Here is a 27,733-nt window from a genome sequence, read left to right as displayed (position 1 = left end):
ATTTTGAACTAACTAATAAAAACTACTTTTAAAGGTTGTAAAAAATGCAATGCCTGGCCAAAATTTGTAACCTATTCTATTGCGTCTCGGGAATAAATGCTATGTTAGGTTTGTTTCATTTTTTTCTGGACTAAGGTCGTTAATGAAATGAAATCTGTTGAACTGCTTGTAAAGTTTGCGGTGTCAACTAGGAGTTCTTCTCTAAGGGTGCTATTCAGCGACATAGTTTGAACTATAGTCACAATTTTTAGATATGAGATCGACAAGGATTGGTTAAAACCCTGAATTTAAACAATCCATGCCGATCTGCTATCCAACAAATTCTGACTATAGTTTAAACCCTGTCGGTGAAATACCTCCCTAATAATGTTATCAACAAATGAACTAGCTTATCTCAGAGTATGCTGAATTCTAAAAGAATTGCCATGTTTTAAAAAAGTACGATAAACAAAGTGCATAGCTGCCAAGTCTCCCGAATTTTAGCTTCATTTCTCGACCTCCCGAAAAGTTCTTAAATCGCCCGAATTTTGACGAAAATCACAAAAGATCCTTCTCTAATTGTCCCTAAAAATTCCTTACTTCATTTAAAAAGAATCGCCGCTTCGGAAAACAATCCCTAAGGAATTTCTTGTGGTGCAAAAAGTCTTTTGCCTCTGTTTTTCCCCCTTTCGTAATGACGTCACATGTCGTGGATGGGGAAATATTGAGAGAAGTTCTCCAAACCTTCCGATGGTAACAAGAAAAGTTGTTTGTCTTATCGTGCAGGGAAATAGCTTAGCAACCAATAGTCCTGGATAATAATTGAAGATTATAGTGACGCGCATGTGGTCAAAATTTCCTTTTTTGTTGAAGTTACGTACGTGCGATAACAAAACATGAATACCGAGAAGCAAAAACATATTTATAATCGATTTTAAAGATACTTATTCCCCCGATGAATTTCCTTTCATCGAACGTTCCAGAGAAAGGCCGACTTTTTCTTTTTGTACCCGTTGTGTTGAGGCCATAAACATCGGCCATGGTGGAAAGACTGACATCATCACCCATGTGAAATCAAAAAAACATTAAGCAAGTGTCACAAAAAGTCAGTGTTTTTCAAAAATTGACGTTTTTTTCCCTTCATCTTCCGATGATTTTGGGGTCATTCGCGCAGAATGTTTTTTCACAGCGTTTCTGATTGAACACAATATTTATTTTTTTTTTTAGACCACCATTTTGAAGTTTTGGCCTCCAATTTCACTTGCTTTTTGCGTAGGGATTTTATTCCCAAGGGTTTAACTTCCATATGTGTATAAAATACGGGGGGTCCACGCGAAAATCTCCCTAATTTTCATTTTCGAAAGTTGGCAGCTACGACAGTGGGATAAATCGAGAAATATACGACCGTAATATTTCTTATGGCAGTGCATTACTGTATATACAGTGGAACTTCGGTTAACGAGCTTAATTTGTTCCGCGAACGTGCTCGTTATCTGAATCAAACTCCCCGTAGGAAATAATAGAAACACGGGTAATTCGGTCCACATAAAAATTACTAATAGAAACGGCATTTAATCAATAATACAATGCAATAATAATAATATATAATACAATAAAATACATATATTGGACGAGCCAATGAATTTTCAGAGATATTGACCTTAGTCCGCGCGTATCCTGGGGCTAGAAATCAGTGAACTTCTCTCTTGCGGGGAGGGTGTCTCAACATCATGGGTCCTTAGGAAAAGTGAGGAAAAGTGCAGGGTCGTCTTAACAGCCCCATCGGCTTTCCCCTTGGTGAAGCCGATGACCAAATATCGTTATCATGAGCACCCCTTTCAAACTTGAGGCCCCATTGGGCCGTTGCAGGGTGAGCTCATGTATTAAGACGGCACTGACAAAGTGTTCTGGGGTCTCCCGTACTTGGCTGGAGAGAAGTAATAACTTACATATTAATTACATCCAGAAATTGTAGTACCAGATCTCATCGTGTGGCCCCCCCCCCCCACCCATGGATATGAGGGCCCGGTCATTGCCCATATGTGCCCGCGGATTTAGATGGTCCTGGTTCCATCCTGTGCTGGATTCAGAAAGTATTAACATTTTCTCCCACTTAATTTCCTTGAAATCTATCACCTTTCTCTCTGAGGGTCCCTCTTCAGCACTTGTCGTGGTTTCCCTTCATCTGATTTTCACCTGTACTCCCCCCCCCCCCCAAATATCCCAGAGACGCTATAGGGCTATATGGCACCATGTTAAGAACCACTGCAATACTCGTTGATCTTAGAACCGTTCTTGAGGGAACTGGGTCGATCCAGGGACAAAATTGAATTCATACTGCAATTTTTGATAACTATAATCTCTCACTCCAACAATTAGCACGCCAAGACTTGCCAGCAACAAACCGCTGCGTATTTTGACATGGAATGCCACAAGTCTGAGAAGTGACCTTTGAAGACCGGATACACACTACTTCCCATCTCAGAGAGATATCGAAGCGTTCCCGAAGGATGGGTGTATCCGGAAGTTTTATTAAAAACAACATAACATGACCACCTCAGACGAAGGCAGCAAAATAAAATAATTTACATAAAAATTTATCGTCAACTCCTGAAGTCATATAACAAATAAATAAAATCTAAACAATTAACGCCAATGGGCAATCAAAATTATAAACGGGATTATAAGATGCTGGTGTATAGCCGTCCATCCCATAAGAATCCAGTAATCGTGAATTGATCTAATGATTGCCGATAATCTTGGTATATAAAATTTCGAATCACTGTGAATTAGTCGCAGATCATCATCGTCTAAGCAGCCAGTCGTTACCGGAATCGTCACCGGGTGAACTGAGATCAGCACAATTCACTATATAGCCGAGTAAATAACACTTAATTCGTTCTTGCCATCGATGACTTGATTCATCTCGTTGCAGGTGAACTTGCTTTTGTTTTACATTTATCGGTTACTTTTGTTGACGCCCACGTGGTCGAAGATCATATTTCCTCTTGAGATCAGTCACTGGGGCTCTTGCCGGTTTGAACTCGTCATCGCTCCCACCGCTCAGACGCGCACTTCCAGTCTTCTTAGTATGTATGCGATGTAAGTTGCTATCGAGGAACAATATAATCCACCGCACCCGAGCAAGGCCCATAGGGCTCTTCAAAACTCTTTTTTTGAAACACAGTCGACCGTTTTCGGGAATAGCACCAAAATGAAATTTTTTTTGTATATGGGCAAGATGTCAGGTAATGCCATAAAGATCCAATCTCACTACAAGCATACATGGCGTTGTCCGATTTCTTGAAACGTTCTAGATACGTCGGTAATGGGCCGTGCTCAGTTATCATGATCACTTTGTCTCTAGACCAAATGGAACTATTCCAACGTACGCGTTTCTGTATCTTATATGCATCTTTATGTGCATTCTTGTCCCATAACTGTTGCCACTTTTGTAACAGGTCACTTTTTAGCACGTGTTTGATGTGACTGCGTGGTAGCAAGAGTTGTTCTTCCGTTGGGAGATTAAGAGCATCTTTGGCCAATCTGTCCGCAATTTCATTCCCCGCTATTCCTGCATGGCCTTTGACCCATTTGATACTGATAGACGAATGGTCGTATAAATGCTTGCGTATTCGCCGAGTATTTTCATGTGGAGTGCGCTGATCACGAATCGCATTAATACTAGACGCGCTGTCAGTATATATCGTCGTCTGTTGATTCAGCTTAATCGTCCATTCTACTGGCCAGAACCTCCGCCTGAAAGATACCGTTCCCTTGACGCAACCGTCGACTCTAAGCCGTCAACAGATCCTTCTGCATTCATAACTACGTATGCACAGGCCGTGGATGTCTCTGTTTTTGAGCCGTCCGTGAATATACTAATAGCTTCATCCGATGAGCATTGTTCCGTACCAGGCAGCGGAACTTGATTCTGGAACAAGTCCACACTGGGATGATGAAGCCAACTCTTATTATTCCCTTCGTAGGCATCAGGTGTTATAAGAATTCCGTCCATCCAAACCTCCTTACCCAAATGCAGGATTGTAGATCGACGAGCGTCATATTCAACATATAAGCTGAGCGGAGGGTTTCCCGTAGCAGTATACAGAACATCATTGGCTGTAGTTCTGTATGAACCAGTTACATACAATAAGAACGGACGTTGGGCAACATCGAGTAATTTACGGAGTCTCTGTGTCGGGTTTTTATACCAGATGGTGCTTGCGTATGAAATTTGCCGTTGTACAACCGATCTGTACAAAATGTTCCTAAATGTTTGGCGTATACCCCACTTTGGGCCTGCTATGCGTCTCAATTTTTGCATGGTATCTTGAACCTTATCAATTTGTTTCGCCATATGCGTCGTGAATTTGAACTGATGGCCAATATGCAATCCAAGATATTTCATGCATTTAGATATTTGCAGTCGAACACCATTGATTCTTATGCAGGGACGTTTTTTCTTGGGGTGAGGCCATAGTAATTTAGTTTTAGTCACCTCCATGCTGAGACGATTATCTTCTAGCCATTTTGACAGTTCATCAAACGCGGCATCCGCAGTGCTGCCAATATCTTTGGGAGTTCTCGCCGAGATCACAAACACCAGATCATCGGCGAAATCTTGGACATAGACATCCGGTCCCCAATTCTTTTTCAGCAGTGAGTCAAGCACGATAGACCATAGTAGCGGACCGCTGCATGAGCCTTGAGGACAGCCCATGGCCTGATGCTTTTCCGCGTCTCCTCCATCAGTTGGCATCACAACCGTTCGATCTTTTAGCATGCTCTCCACTATACAAATGAGATTGCCCTGCTCTGAATTTTCTAAACTCCATCCTCGCCTGTACTCTATCATCACCCTTGGCCTTAATGAAACGACGCTCTAGTTTAAGAAGTTGCCTGCGTGAAGCTGCTAACTCATCAGTCCACCATTTCAAAGAAGCGGTAAGACGCGGTTGTGCATAGCCCAACACCTGGATACATCGTTCTTTCAGCCGCTGCATTGAGGCGTCAAAGTATGCATTAACCTGATCCTCGTCCAAAACCATGTGAAGTTGTTCTTGGAGGTCCATGAAGATCTGCTCTGTAGCAGGCCTGATCTTTGCTAATCGTCTTGCGGTAGTTCTATACTTCGTAGGTTTTTGATATCTAGGCGTAATATTGAGTTGTAGATGGATATATTTGTGCCAACTATACGAATCTTCGTGATCTATACAAATCCACTACGATTCCACTACCATACGAATTCCACTATACGAATCTTATTTGTGACCAATCGGAACGCCTGTAAATATTTTCTGACGTTGTAAAAGTAAGATCTGGCCATCCTTTTGCGTCATAAAATTCGTAGGTAGGTCTTGTCCGTCTAGGATTAAACAGAAACAAGTTCCTGCTGGTGAGAAATCCCTGCATCGCGCGCCCTCTTGGATCCGTCTCTCGATAGCCCCACCACGAAGAATGACAATTTGCGTCCGCACAAAAGATAATGTCGATACCTGGTGCTGACTCGCATCCATCTCCTCTATGGCTTCGTCTACTTCTTCGTACGGAGAAATGTATACACTGGCAATTATAAGTTCACGTCCCTGCAGACTTATCTGAACAGCTACCAGGTGGCGGCCGATCATGTACGTGGCCGGTCTAATATGAGTCGATGGGACTAATATAGCACTTTTGCATAGTTGCGCCGTCCACGACTGCCATGATTGTGGAATACCACGTAAAAGACCTCTATTTTGCCATGGTTCTTGAAGTAGAACCACATCGACTGACTGTGCTCTTACGAAAGCCTCCATATGTTTGATACCGATACCTTTGTCTGCATTTAATTGGAGGAGACGAAGTCCGTATCTTACTTGGTTATATTTTGCCGAATGTGACGTCATCAGTTTCGTGTTAATTCACTGCCTAGATTCAGGCCCATAGTTAGTAACTTACTGTTACACCTTTCTCTTCGACCGTCACGCATTACCAATCTCTGCGTCGCTGATTAAATAACTGCCGAGTCGACTGCAGACCTATTGTGAGGAGAAAACTGGGGGCATTTTCTGCTCCTCGACCTGTGGTCCGTGCTAAAGCGGAGGTCTTGCGCCATGTTCATGAGCACACAGTCAACACAACTGCCCGTTCTGTCCATATGAGTGTTGATCGGTTGAGTATACCCGGTCATCTGCATTCGTCTCGTCGATACGCCTCGTATATTTTGCCAGTTCCGATGGCGATGGCGTCCGAGTTCACGTGTGTCAACATATACCCGCCTTTCCTCACGTACTACTCCTTGTGAGAGATGGTATTTTCTTCGTCGTTGGTCTTGTCGAAAGTGTTCTCTCGCTGTACCCAGTGTACTGTCCCTATAGTCGGAAGTATAATGGTCAGACGTAATGTGTTTCCGTCGGTGTGGTGGATAACAGTCACGCCCATGAGGATCATAATCAGACCTCCTGACATTTCTTTCAGCATCAAAATTGGGAGGGTTTGTGGCCTTCCTACTTGACGGCGGAGCCAACTGCTCTTCTGCGTGTTGTACCTGACTACGTCTATATACCTTGAAAGAGTCTAATTTCGCCGCACCGCTGCTAGTGTTGGTTAGGTGGTGGCGCTGGTGGCGAGCCTGGGGGGTTTCTGTTGCGTATGTGTTTTTGCCATGCCGAGTATTTTTACTGCCCTGAAGTTCTTCTCTCAGTTGCTTACGGCTATGTGCTGTTGTTACGGTATCAGTCCCTTTCATAGTTCAGTCATAGTCTTCACATCGTTCAGCCCAGGAGAGTGGGTTGGATTGTCTCTTTTCGTTCACGTCATGCGATGAAATTACCTCGGCTTGTACATCTGATTCCACTGGGTTTGACAAGTGTAGCGAGGAGATGTCCACGCCCTTAGTCCTTTCAGATGCAAGCCGCCTGCCCGATAATGTTTGATATTTGGACCACTTTTGGCCACTGTCCCCCATTTTTACAACTTCTGCCCACGTTCTCTTTAATCCGAGGGAGGAAGGTGACAACACTTTCTCAGCAGGAAGCGCAGTGCTATTCTTCAGTTGCTTATTCGAATGCAGTTGTGGCCAGGCGTCCACCTTTTCAATTTCTATCGAAGGACTGTTCGTTTGCCTAGACCTGTCAATTTTGACTTTACGTTGTCTCTGAGGTTTGGGGGTTTGGGAGGTTCCCAAGGTAAAGTGGTTTCGTTGTTCCAGCTATCCTCAACGTAAAATATCGAGGTTGGCAGTTGAGAGGATACTGTCGTCGTTGGGCTAACACAGGCGTTCCTCTCTCGTGGGACGTCTGGTCCCGTACTATTATATTCTGTATCACTTTGGGAAGCTACTACAAAAATGATATACCATTTAAAGGAACTTGATACACCAGACTCCGACTCCATGGGAAATCTGGCAGTTACCGTCTTTATTAACAGGCATCCAATATCTCTATGTGCAATATACAAGCCACCTAGAAACAGACTTGACCTGAATCTACTTAACTTTCTGATCAACACCAACAATCCAATTCTACTGGCTGGGGACTGGAATTGCAAAAGTCCTGCCTTCTGCAGTAACAGATCAAATTCCTGTGGTAGAATTCTGGAAAGATGGTGAAGAAACAAATGCCTACAAATACACTCCAGTTCCACACCAACCCACCACCCTGGAGGGCGGGGTACACCGGATGTACTTGACTGTGGTCTTTCTAAAAACTTTCGGAATAATGTTGACTTAGAATCGTTCACTGGCCTCAACTCAACACATAATCCAATCATATTCACGATTGATCTAACAAGGCCTCAAGATGTTCCTTTCTGCCTTGCCACTGACTGGAATAAATTCAGGAACCTGCTAGATGTTGACGAAGTTCTCGAGCTTCAGCATGCAAACAAGGAGGAAGTTGAAGCAGCAACGGTCATCCTTTCGGACAGTATTAAAGCCGCATTACACAATTCAACTAGAAAAATCAAATATTCGGGAAACAAATTTGGAATCTCTCTTGAGCTAAAGGAAAAAATTAGACTCAAAAATAAAATAAGAAAATCCTGGCAAAGATTTCGTCGCCCTTTGGATAAAGTTGCACTCAATCGACTGGAAAAGGAAATCAGGAAAGAAATCAAAGGATTCGTCAACGAGCGCTTTTCGAACTTCGTTGAAGAGGCCACTGCGAGTGAAGGTTCCCTTTGGAAAGTTTGGAAGATCTGTAAAAAGAAAAGCAAGAAAATTACCAAAATTCAAAACGAACGAAGTGAATTGGTGTTCACTGATGCTGAGATAGCGGAAGTGCTTGCCGAAACTTATGAGGGTCAATTCAAACCTAACACGAATCAACCGATTGGCAATCAGCGGGAACACTTGAATAAAATTGAGGAATTTCTCAACAGACCACGTCATCAGAGTCTTAGTGGGTTTCAAGATTCAGGGCTAACAACTATGGAGGAGGTTAGAGAACTTATTAACAAGCTCTCGATCAAGAAAGCCTCTGGACTGGATGAAATCTCCAATCTTGCTCTCAAAAATCTGCCCCTATCTGCCCTTATGACTATCAATAAAAAAAATTATTAGCTTGTTAAAAACTTGTCACTTCCCAAAAATATGGAAACTTTCAGTAATCAAACCTATCCACAAATCTGGCTCTAACCCTCCCATAGCCAAAAATTTCCGACCGATCAGCCTTCTGAGCAATATATCTAAGCTGTTTGAACGTATTCTTCTTATACGATTCAATAACTATCTCGAATCTTCTAATTTTCTTCGTCCTAAGCAGCATGGATTCAGAATAAACCACTCCTGTGTCACACAACTGCATCGAGTCGTAGAATTCGCAATACAAGCCTTCAACCACAAGGAATTCACCTGCGCGATGTGCTTGGACATTAGCAAGGCGTTTGACAAAACGAATCACGTAACTCTGTTGGCCAAGCTTGTTGAATACGGTTTTCCTGACTACTACGTGTTGTTCTTCAACAGGCATTTTCTAGTAAAAAATGGAAATGCTTGTTCTTCTATTCGTCCAATAAGAGCCTCGGTTCCCCAAGGATCAGTTCTTGGGCCTCAGCTCTTCTCCATCTACATCAATGACTTCCCTGCCCCCCAAATGGGCATGCTGGGACTCAACCATCCTCAGCTACATCCAACAAATCTCAGAGGACCACTTTGAAAGGATGAGGAACTCAGAATACGAGCATCTGAGAGAGCTGGTCGATTACAACCCACGTCAAAGACTAAAATTTCTCAGGCCTCAAAACGTGCTGCACGTGCCATGGCGGGTGCGTTAGTGTCTGAACTACTCAGCTGTATAATCTTTGTCTATCTATCATAATATTTTTGTACTTTTAATTTGCTATCGAAATTATCGATCAACTCTATTGCATAGAGTGACATTGTGGTTTGATGTACATGACTGATCTTGCACTGCACCAATTTGTATAATTTCGGCTAACACACTTGTTTTTCTATGACTTCTTTTGTATGTTAGATTTATTTTTTATAATTATTTTCTCATTAGTGCATTATGTAGCGTTTTGGTGAATTGTACATAAGTGATTTCATTTTTGTGTCCATTATAATATACATTTATCGGATAATATGTATGTGTATATATACGGGGTGATTATAAAAAAACTATCCCGACATATGGGCCCCCTAACTATCATACCATTCACAGAAACTGAATGAAATTTTGGCATAAGGTATTTTGAGGTATGCGCTCAAGAATGATATGGAAAACAACAGTGTCACTCTTACAGTTACGGTTACAGTGAGAAAATTTCGAAAATATCAAATGGCAGCACCAAGTTGTTTGTATTGGAGTGCGATCTCCATACTGAAAAACACTAAATAGCGTTGGAATGGCACCTGTAGCATGAAAATCCCCGGAGCTGGGCAAGGAAAAAGTGAAAAGGACTTTGCCGTGCACCAGAGCATTAATATTCGTTTCATTTGTCACACCGTTTCTTCGGCTGAGATCCCAGCCTGATTAGTCCTCCACAAGGTCATGTGGAAAACACAATAAAATGCTTTATTTTATGCTGCTTCTCTGTCCTTATTGATTGTCCTCACTTTTAGCCTATCTACCGCCGGTGATTTTCATGCTACAGTTGCCGTTCGAACGCTATTTAGGGTTTTTCACAATGGAGATCACATTCCATTGCCATTCCAGGCCACAGTACCCATTTTATGAATTGGTTTTATAATAGAAAGAGCTGACGCGGGTGGGGGCAGGATCATATAAAATTTTGAATTTTTTTATTTCGTGACACTTTGTATTTTCACTCTCAAAACTGGTACAGAGTCATTTTTGAACATATTTTGAGCATTTTTTTTCAAATTATAACGATACTTCTACGACGAACGATTGATGAGACAAAGGCCGAATTAGAACTTACAGGACACCCTGTACATAGGTTCTTGTCTTGAGTTACGTTTATCTTGATATGCCATATCTTATAAATTTATACCTTCAGTAATATATATATGTTTTTTGCTCGAACTCTATAATGGAGGACCTGTTATCGATCTCTGCAAGCAATTTCGAGACGTCCGGTCATTTACGTGAAACGATCTCAAAATAAACTCGCGTGCTACTACTAATACTACTCCTACTCGGAATGGTCTCCTAGTAGTAATGATAATAATGATGTATAACAGCGAGAAATAAATTCTCGGGCTGCCGTGAGTTAATTGACCTAAAATAAGGCCCGGCAAGAATCTATTTCGATTGATAACGTGCACCGAATGGTTTAGTTTACTATTACATCATACGAGTTCGATTTTCGTAACATGTTTTGAAATGATATGCTAGAATTGTATATCATGTATGAAGATATATTATAAAGCAATTCTAAACTTTATGCTACTTTACTAATGCATTTCTCCAATCTTGCTATGGTTGACAGTTGGCAACTTTATTAGCCTTTAAGCAGTTTTTTTTTTTTCGGCGGTTTGGGCTGTAATAGAAAACTTTACTTGCCTTTGATAATTTTTTTTTTTTTTTTGGCTATAATTGACGACTGTACTTTTTGCATCAGACAGTTTTTTGACAATAATTGGTGATATTCCGTATGAAGTCCGATTTCTTCGTATTTTTATGAAGGAATTATGGTTAGTCCAGGTAATTACCGTGTTGTGTGTGTGTGTTATACGTGCTTTCTAACACAACACCTTTAGGAGGGGGGGGGGGCCGGATAAAACCCAATGACGTGCCGCATTCGGCCCTCGGGACGGAAGTTGTGCACCAACCTGCTGTAGAGGATTTATTCCGGACGAAACAACAAGCCTGAACTGTCCAAGTGTTGGTGTATTGTGCAATATCTCTTCTTGCTTGATATGTGATTTCCTTTACGTGAAGAAACTAAACTTAGAAGCTCGTCCAACATTTCTTCATTTCTGACCGGCCGGAAAAGCAGCATTTCTCCAGAACATAAGTTTATCACTCGTTTGGTTATTGCATAGCGAGGACCTGGCATCGCTGTTTATTTCCTGGTACATAAGCGCTTGTTGTTGTTTGTAGCAAAATTCTGATTCCTGAACAAATAAGGCTCTCTTGGCTTTTTTGCAAATTTCAATAAGAAGGAAAAAAATTAACTCTCCTGGTTTCATTTTTTTCCCTTCAAATCTCGGCCAAATTGACCGGCGTGATGGTCCTTCTAGGTATAACTAAAAATATCTCAAATAATATATCGAAGTATATTTCGAGCGAAACACAAAAAAAGAGATATCCTTGTATAGTTTCAAAAGCTCCTCAACACGTAATGTTATACAAATATAAAAGCCACATCAGGCAAATTACCCAACGAGGTGGCTAAAAAATGATGCCCATAATACATATACATGACATTATAGTGCCGGACTCGTGATGCGAGGATCCGGGTTCGAACCCCACAGTGGTGGTCGGCTGAAGTTGGTTTTCTGTGGTTCCCAACTTCAAGGCGCAAATGCGAGCCGATCTCCCCGTTAAAAAGTCTCGCCACAGAGAGCAACAGTCCTACAACGGTAAATCATTCAACCATAACACTTCACTCATAGTTAGTAAAACTGGGGGCAGATGACAGCACTACACATAACAAGCATTACACAGGAACAAACTTTACGTCAGGTTGCACTACCCGTACACGCACATTCCCGCATGTACCGGTTCGTTGGGGGGTTCCGCGGGGGGAGGGGGTGCATGTGTGGTGTAGCAGTAGTAGGTAGGGGCTCGGGGATCCATGATGTTCTTAAGTCAGCCACCTCGTTGGGCAATTTGCCTGTTGTGACGTTGTATTTGTATTTGTATATCACCGAAAAAGCCAATATAAAAGCATATATCACGAAGAAAAACTAATAATTAATACTATACACGAACTAATAATTAATACTATACACGAACTAATAATTAATACTATACACGAACTAATAATTAATACTATACACGAACTAATAATTAATACTATACACGAACTAATAATTAATACTATACACGAACTAATAATTAATACTATATACGAACTAAAAGAAATTACACAAGAATCGGCGAAGGCAAGTGTTCAGGTGGGCTTGAAAAATGAATTTGCAGAAGACTATAGTTCTGTTCAACCCCTTTGCGTTGAAGTGGACAATCTTGTTCAACAACATAGAGATCGAAGAAGTAGAAAGCTATGTATACCTGCGACAAGAAAATTACCATGGACAACGGAATCATTAATGAAATAAACAGAAGGATCAGGATTGGATGGAGCACTTTTGGCAAAAACTGTGTAATTCTGAAGAGTCATATGCTTGAAAAGAAAAGTTTTTAACCAGTGTGTGCTGCTATCAGCACTGACTTGTGGAGCTGAAACATGGACACTCATAAGCGAGACGGATACAACGGCTACAGACTACACAAAGGAGCATGGAAAGATGTATGCTAGGCATCACATGGAAAGACGGAAAACGAATCACTTGGATAAGGAACCACACAAAGGTGTATGATATCAAGGAAGGAATTAAACTTTTGAAATGGAAATTGCCTGGACATATTGCAAGAAGACAGGACAACAGATGGACCACAAGTATTCTATGTATCCACGAGTATTCTATCTATCTACCACTTTTTAAACGTATCAATTGTGTTAGAATTCACGACCCCTGTCGGTAATCCATTCAAAAAAATTTTTTATGAGTTTGTGATAATACTAAAATTGTTTTTTTCAATTATTCCGAAAATGTGCGGAAAATTTTGAAAATGTGTTCCTGCCATATTTATTCCACGTTTTCCTTAATTATATGAAGTAACTTCTTCTCCATTATACTTGAATCTCCAATAACCATAATTATCTTTTTTTCGGTTTGATTATATAAATGATCCGGGATTTCAATTGTTCAGAAAAAGGGAAATTATGAATTATAATTGATCTGGAATTCATTTATTACAAAATTATTTTTTATCATCAATTCTGATTTTTTTTGTATCAATTCATGTAATTAATAATAACGTGATCCCCACGTATTCCCAAGGGATCAGCACGATCCGTCCAGGGAATTTGTTAGTGTTAGTAAACATCCATGCCCGAACCGGGATTCGAACCCAGCCCTGCACAGTGAGAAAGTTAGCTAGTTCCCTAACTACTGGACTGCCAGGCGGCGATTAAAATTACTTCTTCCATTCACATTTCGTTTTCATCATTTACCGATGATTCCGAAATAATTTTTTTTTCCATTAATTCTAAATTTTTATTTATTTCGAATTTTCATTAATTCTAGATTTCTATCAATTTTGGAAGACTTTCATGAATTTTGATCAATTTTGGATTTGAAATGTCACATATTCTACAGCATAGTCTTCCAAACTTTTTGTCCTATCTCCCCCTTTCCTTTAGAAAATGTTTTATTCCCATCGCCCCTCAACTCAAGTCAGTCCATAGGCTCCAATTCTAAACCCATAGCGTCTACCGACCCCTTAAACCAATCCATCGCACCCCCAGGGAGCGATATTGTCCACTTTGGGAACCACTGTTCTAGAATGCAGGGGTTTTTTTTCTTCAGAACTTCTGTACACTACGTAATTAAGTGTGATTATCTAACTGAAAGGTCCAATTTTTAATTTTGCGACCCTATCTTTGCACACTATTTAATTAATTATAGATTTATTCCTTAAAAGCTATACGAAAGTTTATAATTATGTAAAAATAGCTTACTAAAAATTAATTGTCTTTTAAGTGTTTGTAAATTTGTAACCATTAGAAAATTCCGAATTATACTGAAATATTTTTGCTAATTATTTGTTAAAATTACGAGATTGCAGGAAAAAAACTCCACACCGTAAATTCATGTCAGAACTGTGAACTTGAAAGGTAGATGGCAGGACTTTCTAATGTACGCAATCTTGCACAGCCAGTGGTTGCATTCGCATTTTCTGCCAATACATAGTATTTGAAATAGATGGAAAATTTAAAATATTTAAGCTCCAGATCTGGCGTTTTTTTTGTTTAAATAAGAGACTATTATTTTATTTAAGAGACTATCATAGAGGAGAGTTTATCGCAGTAAAGTATATCGTTGTATCGAAAGTAGTTCAGCATTAGACTGTATCCGACTGCAAACAGGATTTGAAGATAAAATGTTGTAGAGATTTATCGTTATCTGATGTGCTTTTACTGTATTTAAGACCTCATGCGCGGTAGGAAATGGACAGAAAAGTTTAGCGACGGTAAATCGGTTTCAATAATTGATTTTGACTTATACGTGTCGTTTTCTGTGACCAACACGACGGCCATCTCTCATTGCCAGGATCTATCAGACCGAGACGCAAAGCCAAGAGGTGATCCCAAGTAGGGTAGTCGAGCCTGGAGAATGATGATGTATTAACTACTCGGCTGCCGGGCGGCGAGAAAATTGATATCGGGAGATTTATCGTCTTAAATGTTGAATGGCCCGGCAGATGATGGTTGTTTTATCATTTGTTGCAATCCAATTGTTTTGATGTCGACAGTATTTCACGTATGAGTTGCTTGAGTTTGGGTTACATACCTTAGTACAAGCAATTTGATGGTCAAACACGTGACAGTACCCAGGGCCGGCTCCAGACATTTTTCAAGTGTAAGCGAATAATATTTTGGTGATAAAAAAATCGCCCCCCCCCCCCAGTTGGCGTAACGTATAATATCTGTACGGATCGTATCGTAAATTCCATAGCCGCTGTGGTGGTCGAGTGGTCATAGTGACGGACTCGCATCGCGAGGATCCGGGTTCGAACCCCACCGGCACCACAGTGGTGGTCAGCTGAAGTTGGTTTTTTGTGGTTCCCAACTTCAAGGCGCGAATGCGAGCCGATCTCCCCGTTAAGAAGTCTCGACACACAACAACGTTTCAAATATTCAATCATTACACTTCACTCACTATTTGAAGTACAGATGGCAGCACTGAAATATCAGACACAACACTAGCTACACACTCAGACTGTTAGGTACATTCACTTTGTTCCAGATTCTGCCACGAAGCTGAAGAGATCTCTACAACGGGATAAGTCCGGTGGCAGAGCCCCTGGCGTTCATTCATTCGTATAATTCCATAAAACGGATGGGATATGCCCGCAATTTTTAAAACTTATATATCTATTTTCTATGTAATATATAAAATCTTTAATTAGAGTAATCTGCATTCGCGAAAAGTTGACCACAAGACAATTAATTCAAAAACGTTTCCTTTGATGAACTTCAAATTTCTGAGAACTTAAACAAATGAAATTATTTATGCTAAAAAAAAGCTTATAAGAAAGTATGTTTAGAGATATGCTTTCATTCTCCAAGTGACTGTTTCCATGAAAAGCAAAGAAGCTGAGTTATTCCCGTATGTTGAATACGGAGCATGCATTGGGTGGCTACTTTATTATGACCACCTGACAGTTTTAAGCAAATGAGCTGTTGCCGCCAGAGGGCTAGGCTAGTACAAAAAAGGAAAACTTAGTTCCTGATACAGTAGTACACACACACACAGGTGAACTGTTTGTGACGGTATGAGGGATATTGGGAAACGTGGTTTGACGAACTTCAAACGTGGGATGATTGTAGGAGATCGGAGCTAGTATTGGCGGAACTGTTGCATTCGTGAAATGTTCAAGAGCAGTTGTAGTTAGTGTTCAAAGACTAAACTGTCAGGCAAAAAAAACTGTCTCAACGTGCAACTTGCGGTCGTCACCGACTAGTGAATGCATGGGCGAAATTGAATGTCCAGCCATGCGAAAGACAACGAAACTGCTAATGTCCCCGATAATTGTATCGTGGAGATTCCGAGACAATATCTCGTTGAGTACACGACAGATTCCATGCCAAGAAAAATCAACGCTGTATCAAAGGCAAAAGGCGGTCCAACGAAATATTGGTGAAGTGGGCATGGTAAAGTGGTCACGCAGTGCATTTATTCAATTTACTTATTCTAATGGTAAGAACCAGTACTCGGGTGTCTATGATTTTACATATTTTTTTTTGATATTGCATACATTTTTAACGAACGAACATTATTATTACTTTTTATGATTTTTTTATTTTTACGCGATAAAGCATTTTTATATGATTTTTTAGTAATTTTGAGGCCTTTTTTGATGATTTTTTAGTAATTTTGAGGCATTTTTTGATGATTTTTCATCAGCAGAATAATGAAAAGGAATTTTTTCACCAAGAGTAAACTGTTCTCTAGCTTCAATTCCCACACTGGCAATTCTTCGACGATATTACCAATACCTGACAATTTCACTAGCCTCTGCCGTCGTTTTTCGCAATGGTTAGCAGTTTTTTTGTTGTTTTTTTTGCAACAATTACAGTAAAACCTGTCTTCAACGGAATCTATCTCGTATGTAATCGAAGTATAGTAAAATAAAAATAAATCAACTGAAAATAATGTACATTATTTGCTCTATAACTACTGAATGTTTAGGTTTTCACAGCATCTGTATGAAACTTCGCCCGACACTGGTCTTAATCTGACATGACTACACATTTACGTGCTTTTTGACTTTCTCTAAAATTTTCAGTGGTGTCAATATCTGTCGTGTGAGGTTGTTTGTATATTGCAGTCTATGTTTATGTAATCCTCAGCAGCACAGGGCCGTAACTAGCATTTTTGTGGCAACAGGATTTCGCTGCTCCAACCCCTGTAAAAAACTCAAGGATTTTTTTACCACATAAAATTTTCCACCTCCCAAATATTTCTGCCTGAGCATTTGTCCTCCCCCTTCGCCTCTCTCTAATCTCGACCCTGCTCAGCACTTGCGATCACGGAAAGCAGCTCTCATGCAATTTTGGCATGCATATCATTTGGAAATCTAATCATTACACTGATTTCTCCCGTAGAACAGCCTGCTAAAACGAAAAATGTTACAATTTCAGAAAGTAACTGTTTCACTAAATATGGCTTTTCAAAAACCACAGCATCGAGTGGGGTAATGGTTTCTGCGAAAGGGTGGGTGAAGTAAAAATCGCATTGGCAAGCAGTAATTGCATTAAAAAAATTTCGCTAAAACACTAATATTTTGTATGATCCTTGGATCAATTGGTGTGGTCAACAGTCGAAGTGTGTGTGTGTGTGTGCAATTTTCCGTTGAAGGGTAAAATGTTTATTTCCGTTTTTCACGTTATGTTCCGTTTAATGCAGGTTTTTTAATGTGCATTTTGTAATTGAAATCACGGGACCACGATTTTTTCCCCATTAAAGATAGGTTTCCGCTGAACACAGGTTTTACAAATACAACGCCACAACAGGCAAATTGCCCAACGAGGTGGCTGACTTAAGAACATTATGGATCCCCGAGCCCTACCTACTACTGCTACACCACACATGCACCCCGCCCACACCTTCCCCCCCCCCGCGGAACCCCCAATGAATCGGTACATGCGGGAATGTGCGTGTACGTGTAGTGAAACTTGACGTGAAGTTTTTTGTTTCTCTGTAATGCCTGTTATGTGAAGAGCTGCCATCTGCCACCAGTTTTTCTAACTATGAGTGAAGTGTTACGATTGAATAATTTATCGTTATAGGACTGTTGCTCTCTGTGGCGAGACTTTTTAACGGGGAGATCGACTCGCATTCACGCCTTGAAATTGGGAACCACAGAAAACCAACTTCAGCCGACCACCACTGTGGGGTTCGAACCCGGATCCTCGCATCGCGAGTCCGTCACTATAACCACTCGACCACCACAGCGGCTATTGAAGCAACTTTATTTATTCGCCTTTGGCATCATTTCGGACAACGATTGGCGATTTCCTGTAAAGTCCTTGAGGAAATATAGTCAGCCTATTTATAAAGGCATATTTTTTGATTTTTATGGCACAAATGTTTTTTTTATGGCATAAATGCATTTTTTGTGGAGCACACGCAATAGTACACGCTCATTTTAGTGTAACTCAATATTTTCCAAATTCCGCACAGAGAAGTAAAAAGTGAGACATGTCTACGCCAAAAAATTAGAAGTATCGTAGAATCTGGAAAGAGCTATGTTCCACATTACCAACGAGCAGAAATATTTCGATCTCAAGATACTCTCTTACAATTATTTGTTGTTTTTCCCTTCCAAAATGGCGACACTTGCTACATTCCTTCCACTGATCAGAGCAGTTTCAGTTCGAATCAGACCTATCGGTCGAAAGACCCGAAGGAAATAACTTCTAAAAACCATACCGTGAAACGAAGAAAAATTTCAAAATCCTAAAAATTTAATTCCGAAACATTCATAAATATTTTAAAACATTCAAAAGTTTTGCTATCGATCGCTGCTTTTTTTTCACTTAAAGCGCTTCCCGCTAGAAATTACAATTTCAACGAAACAAAAGAATGAAATTAGTTTTGAACCGAAGATAATCCTTCTTCCAATTAGCTCCTTGGGGACTCCGGGGGGGGGGGCATCGCCCCACTCGCCTTGGTGTTCTAACATACCCTGGCTCTTAAATAACGTGGAAAATTTCTTTGAAGTGTTTTCTTACTTCTTAAGATTTGCTTTCATGAAAGAAACATGAGTAAACCCCACAACAAAGAAATCGGTGACGTCCTTGACTAATTACTTTCTTTCAAGATGCTAGCGAATTGTGGAGAATAGTGGCACAGAATCGCGTCATGACAGAGCTAATCTAGCATAAACATTAATAATAAAACATAAAAACTCTCAAAAGTAATTTTCTTTGAGACACCGTGATCCACGCATATATAGTGAAACGTGTTTTGCGGACACCGGTGGGACGAAAAAAAAAATTCGTCCGTAAAACAGGGGTGACCTTTTAATAAAGTGTTTGAACAGCACAGTTTTATTATAAAAGGAAGAAATTGTCATTTGGCCGTAAAAAGAGAGATGACCGCATCTTAGGGGTTTCGTTAAGAAGGGTTTTACTGTACGTGCAACGGGGATCATACTCTGGAATCTTGGCTCTTGGGCGTATTTTATAACTTCGGAGAGCAGCGAGAACTAAAGACGTCTATTAAAGAATACTACAGTTGAATCCCGTAATAACAAACGCCAAGAGACCGGACTTCGTTAAAACGAAATTTCGTTATGAAGGAATTCCAGGTTACCTAGCATTGTTCCTATGAGAACTTATTTGGGGGATTAGAAAAGTGTTCGTTAAAACGAGATTTTCGCTATAACGGTATTCGTTAAAACAGGATTCGACTGTACTAAACATTTGTAAGTATCAGAAGGATAAGTTATGTTGCCTTGAATGTGATGAATGAGATAGAGTTCGAATTGTATTAGTTTTCCCGTACCGATATAAAATTTTTATATAGAACAGAAATTCCGATAAATATTGCTTGAAATAGAAAAGTTTTGTGATTGGAATTCTGCTGCCATCTATCAAATAAATGTAAAACTACCTTGTATAATTACTAAAATAAAATGGTTATTGGTTTTAAACCGACGTGCAGCAAAAAATGAGCATCACGTAATACGAAATTATATATTTTTTACTGTCATGCTAAATACCGGCGTAGATTTTATCCGCCAAACTACCGGTTACTGTACTTTTATGTTTGCGGTAAAATCACTTTTTTTTATAATTACTTAAAACAAATAGTATCCGGTATTTTGGCACATAAAATTTACACAGGTACAAAGTACAGAAATGCAAAAAAAAAACTAGTTACATCATCAATCGCTTTGAAACTAAAAACAATGTTATTTTAAGGATTTATAACAGATAGTTTTGTTTTATTCATTAGATGCGAGCAGAGATCTTATCTTTACGGTGTTTCTAGCATATATAGGTAATAGTAAGGTATAAGTATCAAATATTTATACAGTTTGTATATCCCATTACATGAAAAACAAAATATTTTCCATGGTGATATTGGACATTATTTTAATGTACATATTGCCATCGCATTTTTTCTGGAAACCTTCACTTGATGAAATTCATTTCACCGCAAAATACCACGGTCGACGCTCGTTTTAACGACTATACGTTATTGCGACCATTCCGTTATAGAGATCGGTACGAAAAACCCCATGCTATTTTCCTTCCGATATATCGGCTCTTTCAAAGTCCATTGAATCCTGTACAACATCCGAACTCGGCTCTCTACCAGACCCTTTTTTACAAAGGAACATTTAAAATTCAAATTTTTGGTTTGCCAAAATTATGTGTGTGTGAACTCGGGTATTGAAGAATGCGATACATAAGGGACGCATGTATGCAATTAATTACAGGGTGTCTCATAAGTTCGCAAATAGTTAAAAAAATTCATAAAATTTGAAGGATGGGTATATTTAAATGCGGTTTTGGGAAAAAAATTATTCTCAGGAGGGGATTTTTATTTCTCTTGGCGCAGAAAAAAAATTTAGTTTCAATTTTTTGCAGATAGAGGACGCTGCACGAATGAAAATCACTAGAAGTATGCAATTCAGAGCCGTATAAAATGCCGGGTATTAACAATTGAATCCTGTTCATTCCTGTTCTGCTCATTTTTGAATTTTTCCTGTTACCGGCTGTTACATTATGTTTTTATTGTAACGTTGAAGTTCGCCGGTTGAAGCTTTACGAACGTTTTGGACATGGAAGTGATTGTGGTACAGGTCGAGAATTCTATTTCTCTTTCATGCAGCAGCGTTCTCTATGGGTAAGATTTTGAACTAATTTTTTCTGCAGGGAAAAAAAAAACGACAACATCGGGAGAATAACTTTTTTCCCAAAATAATTATCCAAATATATACCACATTCGCTCTCTCTTTCACTTTTCACAAATTTTTAAACTATTTACGAATACATAGGACACGCCCCGTATATTGACTATAAACGAAATTCCATTCTAATCGGCTCATTGCGTACAGGTAGCACGTAGGTGTGAGCACCATCAGTTCAATTATAACCATTCTACACTTTCAATCAATTAATCACGGATTCATGTCTCCGAAGAATTTCAGGTTCGTAAGACGAGAAAGTTCAAATATATGCATGTATTATGCAAATAATCTCTGCGCTAAAAAAGAGATAGAGCTTTTTATGACAGCTGCTTATCGTCAGATGTTACGAGTGCGGCTGCACTTTTAGAACACTAAAAATCCCCGATCATAAAGCACAATATATGCACATATTTATACAGAGGAACATAAAATTGCCCTCGCGGTCGGGACCGAAAAATCGCTTGAACGAAACGCAGCATTGCTTTATTCATGGGCAGTAAACATTCTCGCTGCTCTGTAGGTTTTCTTGATGGAACCCAGAGCAATAAGCTGTTTCATCACCTCGAGAAATATGTGTATAAGGCACCATATATAATGGAAGTCTTTTTCTCATATAAACTCGGTATAACAAAGAACGGAAGTGGCGTTTATTGGATTTTCTGTGTCGAATAGTGAGTGAGGTTGAGCCTCCTGCAGTTGTTAATCTTCTTTACAAGGTTGGATAAAGTGGGTGCCCCCACTACAGTCATCTAACATCTCGCACCAAAGTTGATCCACGTATTAGCGAGACTGATGTCGCCGCTTGCATCCGTTCCCACTAATGTCTTGGAAAAGGCTTAATCCTAGATAAACATTGCAAGCAGTCGGGACGAAAAATGATCTCTGGTAGGAATTAATCCCTTCGGATGTTATTGCCAATGAATCACGTAGTTTTTAATTTACGAACGGGTGTGATGCCTTTGATATACTTAGGCGGTGCTTTCTACAGAAACGAGTGATAAATCAAGAACTTAAGTGAATCGATCTGTGTTTGTGGTTACTTGAAAGTGTGCTAGTTGTTCCCGCGCAAGTGTCTGGTATGATATAAATTATTATAGCTTTTCTCTGGAGCAGATGTAAAACATGCATGGATCACCTAAGAATGAAATGTAGCGAGCCGATCTCTCCGTTAAAAAGTCTCGCCGCAGAGAGCAACAGGCCTACAACAATACAATTATTCAATCATCACGCTTCACTCGTAGTTAGAAAAATTGATAGCAGATGGAAGCACTACACATTACTCAGAAACAAACTTCAGGTCCACTACACATACACACGCATGCCAACATGCACCGATTCGTTAGAAATTCCGCAGAGGAATATGGACGAGGTGCATGTGTGGTTCAGTAGTAAAAACGAACTATGGCTGCTCTTCCCGTGGTCAGAACAACGATGTTTTTGAACAAAGTCTTGATTGTGCCTTTTGTGAGTTAACTCATTAAGGTATCCGATTACGTTTAAACGTCATTTTTTTTGAAGAAAATATTGATTTTTATCTTTTCATTTATGAAATCCCTATTTCTTGTGATTCCCAAAAAGGCCTTGTTTTGTTCATATGACGCTCAGAACTGAAGTCTACGTTAGGGTTGCATTTTTACGTACAAATAAGCACTGAATAAAAACTTCGAACGTGTTTTATAAGAATGCTGTTTTTACATTTCTACCTCAGCTTGAAACATGATTAAAAAAAAATTATTCATTGCATCATTGCTAAATTTTAATGACATTTTTCTATTTTAAAGTTATGAATTGAAATCTAAGGTCTGTATTTATTAATATTACAGTGTTTTTTATACGCGATATATAGAATGAAATCGCAACAAATTCACACGTACATTAACATATGTGAGTGTAACTCATGAGCATACCCTAAAATCCTTCAAATTTTGGTTCATAACCTGCACCATTACTGGCAGAATGTATTGTGAAAATAACAAAACATTCCATTCATAGAATATTTTGCACAATCGTGTTCGGATTGTTACATGAATTTTGCTCAAAATTTGACAAAAAATGACATTTTCATAGAAAATGGCAAACAGGGAAATCTAAAAGTTGTTATTGTTTCCACCATCTTAAGACACTTTCTATCGTAAAATATTGTTAAAGTTCACTGCAGTACCATTTTATAGAAAACCCCTGAGTTGGATTTTTGCCATAATTATCAACCCCACCGGCGCCACAGTGGTGGTCGGCTGAAGTTGGTTTTCTGTGGTTCCCAACTTCAAGGCGCGAATGCGAGCCGATCTCCCCGTTAAAAAGTCTCGCCACAGAGAGCAACAGGCCTACAACGTTACAAATATTCAATCATTACACTTCACTCACAATTTGAAGTATAGATGGCAGCACTGAAATATCAGACACAACACTAGCTACACACTCGGACTGTTAGGTGCACTCACTTTGTTCCAGACTCTGCCACGAAGCTGGGCTGGAAGAGATCTCGGCAACGGGATAAGTCCGGTGGCAGAGCCCCTGGCGTTCATTGCCATAATTATCAAAATATAATTTGCATTATGAAAACGCTGTGTGTGTTCACGACTTTGGTAAATATCACAAATTCAAATAAATATCGTTGAAAAAACGAGACAAATATTTAGGAAAAAATCGGAACAACGAAAATTACAGGAATGGCCCGTAATACGGGACATTGTTTCCTGTCAAATTGTTTCAGACATTTTACTGGTTCTTTTGAGAAAGGTTGAGAAACACTGATTTAAGATAATAAAGCATTATTCATCAAGATATTAAATCTATAAATCACTATGATTGGCAACTTATCACTGTATTGGCAAGTTGTCATGGGCTCCGAAGTTGCTATTTCTAGGGACTGAACATAAGTAGAATGAGCAGAACTTTAGTTTTTCATTCTCAATAAATAGAAGTTGCTCAGGTTTTAGACAATTATTTTGACAATTACAGAATTTTCACGATTTTGAATTTCATTTACGTTTTGTAAATTGCCAACCACACCCTCAACCATTTGCGCGACAAATTTTGAGAACTTCAAAGTCGAATACCTCCGTTAATATCGTATTTAAATATAAGAAATTTTTTGTAAATAACCACCTCAAAGCCGCATTAAAGTTCAGTAATTGGAAGTTTAAGCGCACAGGAGCCCCGTTCACATGGGAAATAGAAAAAGTGGATTTAGAACCCGCTTCAAGAGAATTTTCTCCAATGACTGCTCCCTATTTCTTTCCTTTTCAAGGAAAAAAGTCGTCAAGCGGGTGCTAGAACTCCCAATGATATTGCGAATTTGCGCACGTGAACGGGGCAAGGGTGTACATGAAGAGTTATTTTGAAGAAAAAATATGTAAATGTCCCTGGAAATTTAAGACATTTTGAACAACCGCACAGCTTTTAAAACTATTTTGTAATTGAAAGTATGTTTCTAAAGTCAACCGTTGCAGAGATATCAGTCGTGCAACAATTTTGAACAGCCTGTACACTAAAATCGTATTCTGTTCATAAATTGCCATGTAACTGACCGCCAGGAAAAATATCAAAGTTCATCGAATGGAAAATCCATCGCACGGGAAAATTTACCCATAAACAATTCTCCGACAACAATTCGACATGAGGGAACGAATGAAGTGAGGGTGGTATTCACCGACATGGTTCAAACTATAAGTCCGTTTCAGGTTAACTTTGCAGTGAAGGGGAAGCTACGACGGAACCGCATCACTCGTTGCTATGGGAACCAATGCCTCTTAACCAATGTATCGATGCGCGGCCTCGGTAAGGTATGGCAGATTCTCGCCAATCTCACTGAGAAAAATCTTTTTTACGTGTAAAACGTAATTGCACAGTTAAATTAGTGTAATAATTATAGAATTAAAAGAGAACCATTGCCGATACTTTCAGAAATTAAAGTGAGGTTTTTGAAATCATTTGTTTCGTTTTTTGATTAGAAAGTGTTTTTAAATTTAGAAGTAACACTAAGTATTATTAACAGATACTTAAACAGTATTAAGTAACACTAAAAATTTCATTTGCCATATTTTTCTGCAATATTTCCCTTCCCTCAGCTGAAATTTATTTAGAAAAAAAATCCGAACAATATTATGAAAGCAACCTGTAATTTTAAAATACTGTATATTAACCATGGCTCTCAAGAACTTGGGGATTTTTAATTTTTTCTTCAATTTATATGGGAAAAATTAATGCTAAATAAAATTAAGGGAAAGCAGATTAACTAAAAATTTGGAATTTTTCTACTCACTTTTCTTGCCGAAATTTCCGTCTCTCGACCTTCCCCGAACGGTATACGTCGAGGACTTGTTTTCACGACAGTTTTAGTCTTTTGTTACGGTTTATGTGCTGCTCATGGTTATTACGGATGATTCTTATCGAGTGTTGTTTAGAGCGAGTATTCAAAAACCAAAAATATAGTATTCAGGAATGGAAGAGCAGAGAACTTTAGCGTGGCTATCTCTGGTGAAAATAAAGACACAACTGTCACATAAAAGGTGAAAGCCCTTACCACTGTGGACCCCCTCCCCCCTCTCTCTCATTTATTTTATCTGAAGACACACTAAATGCGAGGGGCATCGGGAGAAACAGGTGGGTGGAAGATGGCTTCCGTTCGAGTGAGTGGAAGTCGCGACTCTGTCAACACTCTCCGTGATCGGAAACTAAAACTATCCCATAAACATGGCAAAAAATAAACAATTAAAAAAAAAAGGAGGGCCTAAAACCAAAACCTCTGCACCCATAGAGAGCCTCTCGTGGAAGAGAAACACTTCTTGTAATTTATGAGTGAATATCTGAACTCACTGAAGCCTATTTTTGGGAGAAAATAGAACTGATTGAATATTTGTGTTTGTGTAAGCCTATAACTACATGTAAAACTGAATGCAAAATTCTATCGTTATGGGAAATTCAACCATTTAACCAATCCGTGTCGATCTCTCATCAAAGAATTGTGGCTGTAGTTTAAACCAGGGTGGTATTCACCGACATGGTTTAAAGTGAACGAGTGAATGAACAAACGAGTCACTGAGTAAAAAAAATTAGTCCACGAGTGAGCTATATAGAGCCAGTGAGTGAGCTGAGTCCGTGAGTAAGCGAATGAAAAAACTCACTTGCTCACCAGGTTACTCACTTCATAGGTATCTCACTTACTTCCTAAGTCACTCACTCACAACGTCGCTCACTATGCCACTCTCTAAGTAGGTCGGTCAATCACTTGATTTCTAGGTCGTTCATTTACTCCCTAGGTCATTCACTAGGTGACTCATTCTGTCATCAACTCACTAGATTGCTCTCTCTCTCTGTTATACACTCACTTTCCTGGTCACTCATTCTCTTACTAACTACACTGCTGGCCACCGTAAATGCAACACCCTGAAGGAAGCATGCAAATAATATGAAATTTACAACATGCATTAGCGGAGGTGAGATATGCAAATGATTAAAATTTCAGCGCAGACGCACATCACGCGCGCCTGTGGCGCCACTTCAAAGCGATATTTAAGGCTTGGAGATTTCGACGATTTGAAGTACGGCAATTGTGTTTTTCTTGTGGTTTTTTCAAAAAAACGATCAATTATGCCTCGTAGAAAACAGCGATCATCTTTTGATCAAGTATCCGAGTTCGACAGAGGAAGGATAGTGGCCTACCGAGATTGTGGATTATCTTTCAGGGAAATCGGTAGTCGTGTTGGACGAAACCAAACAACTGTAATGCGGATATGTGATCGTTGGATGCAGGAGGGTACGACGGACCGACGTGTTCGATCGCATCCACCTCAGTGCACCACTTCACGTGATGACAGGCGTATTGTGCGTATGGCAGTGACGGATCGCTCAGCCACATCACGAACCATAGCACAGCACATTCAGTCTGTACCGCATCATCCAGTGTCTGCGCGTACCATTCGACGCCGTTTACAGCAGAGTGGTCTGTCCGCAAGACGTCCATTGCTTCGTCTACCCTTGACGCAGAACCACAGACGTCTCCGCCGCCAATGGTGCGATGAAAGAAGGATGTGGACGGCACAATGGAATGAAATTGTCTTTACTGACGAGTCACGCTTCTGTCTGCAACACCACGATCGTCGGATTCGAGTCTGGAGACACCGTGGAGAGAGGATGCTGAACAGCTGCGTTATGCACCGCCACACTGGTCCTGCACCGGGTATTATGGTATGGGGCGGTATTGGATATCACTCTCGCACTCCTCTAGTACGCATTGCCGGTACTTTAAAAAGCCAGCGCTACATCTCCGAGGTGTTGGAGCCAGTTGTCCTTCCTTACCTTCAGGGCTTGCCCACAGCCATATTTCAACAGGATAATGCGCGACCACACGTGGCACGCATTGTCCAAAGGTTCTTCGTCAATCGCCAGATTGAATTGCTTCCCTGGCCAGCTCGCTCTCCGGAACTTTCGCCGATAGAAAACATGTGGTCCATGGTTGCTCAACGATTGACCCAGATTACATCCCCAGCTGCCACACCAGATCAACTTTGGCAACGCGTGGAAGCTGCTTGGTCTGCTGTACCCCAAGAACACATCCAAAGTCTCTTTGAATCAATGCCGAGGCGTGTGGCAGCGGTGATCTCCAACAATGGCGGCTACTCTGGCTACTGATTTTGGCAGGAACCACA

The 27,733-nt window shown here is 40.0% G+C and overlaps 1 protein-coding gene across 1 annotated transcript in view; it reads right to left on the bottom strand.

The window, feature by feature from the left end:
- The window catches only part of LOC149084070 (uncharacterized), a 349,781-nt gene that overhangs the window by 247,347 nt on the left and 74,701 nt on the right, over positions 1 to 27,733 (bottom strand). The window lies entirely within an intron of this gene.

The sequence above is a fragment of the Pholcus phalangioides genome, unplaced genomic scaffold (assembly GCF_987345545.1).
Source record: "Pholcus phalangioides strain wild (caught in Gottingen) unplaced genomic scaffold, Ppha-v1.0 ptg000008l_1, whole genome shotgun sequence".
Taxonomy (NCBI): Eukaryota; Metazoa; Arthropoda; class Arachnida; order Araneae; family Pholcidae; genus Pholcus; species Pholcus phalangioides.
Note: the sequence above shows the minus strand (reverse complement) of the source record. Positions and strands in the feature narration are given on the sequence as shown.